Source organism: Panthera leo, chromosome D4, assembly GCF_018350215.1.
Source record: "Panthera leo isolate Ple1 chromosome D4, P.leo_Ple1_pat1.1, whole genome shotgun sequence".
NCBI lineage: Eukaryota > Metazoa > Chordata > Mammalia > Carnivora > Felidae > Panthera > Panthera leo.
The window spans coordinates 30,452,019-30,453,730 of NC_056691.1; positions in this window are offsets into that span (position 1 = coordinate 30,452,019).

The following is a 1,712-nucleotide window of genomic DNA, read 5'->3' on the forward strand; positions in this document are numbered from 1 at the left end:
GACTTCGGCTCAGATGATCTCAAGGTTCGTGAGGTTGAGCAGCTCATTGAACTCATTGCTGTCAACGAGAGCCCGCTTCAGATCTTCTGTCCACCTCTCTCTCTGCCCCTCCCCCGCTCACATTCTCTCTCTCTCTCTCTCTCTCTCTCTCTCTCTCTCAAAAAACAAATAAAAAATTTTTTAAAAATGAGCAAGAAACCATATCCTGCTCATACATCAGCTTTGGCTCACTACTTAGCAGAAAAGCATAATGGTTAGGACAGCCAGACTGCCTGCGTTCCAGTGCACACTCTGTTACTTACTGAGGCACTCTTCTTACTATATCATGGGGTCAGTAGAAGCATCCACCTCTTCAGGTGGTTGTAAAGATTAAATGAACAGAATTGGAATGATGTCTAGCACCTAGTAAGCACTATATAAAATTTGGCTATGATTATTAGCAAATGGAATATTCGCTATAGAATATTTTATTCTATAGAATAGAATAATGATTCTTTCAGAAACAGTATAACGTCCATTTGATCACGTAACATGTATTAATTAATTTTCACACATTAATTAATTTGTTGCATTTTTAACACATGCAAAGTTATTTATCAGGAGCACATGCATACAAGCAAGAAACTAATTCATTCACACAACAAATATTTCCTGAATGAAGGGCACCTCTCCAGGCACTGAAGATGCGACCAGAGAGAAGGGGCCAGAAAGAAGGGAAAGAAGGGATTCAGAAAGGAGTTAGGTACACTTTCTGGTCTTAAGGAGGAGAAATAAGAAGAAAGAATTATAATGGGGGCACAAGAATCCAGTGCTACAAGAGGCATATCAATAACATGTTCACGCTAATCATCACTGATGGGGGATTCCGAGTTTCCTGCCCAGCACCTATTCCTATATGCAAGTATTGGAAACCTTATTTTTCTCGGGGAACCACCCCCGTCCACACAGTCCCAGGGTTCAGGGGGCTGACTATAATCAGACTCCAGGTTGGCCTTTCGACCCCGGCCTGACTGATCAGAGAATTAAATGCCCTTCACTATAGCAACTGGTTCAAAGGTGTACAAATGACCAAAGACAGGCCAGTGATTTAATTCTAAGATGCCTCATGAATAAATGTGGAACTAAAAAGTTCTAAATTCCAAATTATTTTATTTAGCTTTTATTAAAGCTATGACCAAGATCAAGATTTTAATAGTAAGAACATAGAATAAAATTCTGTTCTATTTGCACTATGGTCTGAGGATACAAACAGGGTTAGGCAGTAACATCTTGTCATAAGAGGAAAAGCTGGAGGGGCACCTGGGTAGCTCAGTTGGTTAAGCATCTGACTCTTGATTTCAACTCAGGTCAGGATCTCACGGCTTTGTGAGTTCAAGCCCCAACTCTAGCTCTGTGCTGACAGTACAGAGCCTACTTGGGATTCTCTCTCTCTCCTTCCCCCACTCGGCTGTCTGTTTCTCTCAAAATAAATAAACTTAAAGAAAAAAAAGGAAAAGTGGCGCCTGGGTGTCTCAGTCGGTTGAGTGTCCAACTTCGGCTCAGGTCATGATCTCGCGGTTTGTGGGTTCAAGCCCCACACCAGGCTCTGTGCTGACAGCTCAGAACCTGGAGCCTGCTTCAGATTCTGTGTCTCCCTCTCTTGCTCTCTGCCCCTTCCCCACTCATGCTCTGTCTGTCTCTCTCTCTCAAAAGTAAATAAACATTTTTGTAAA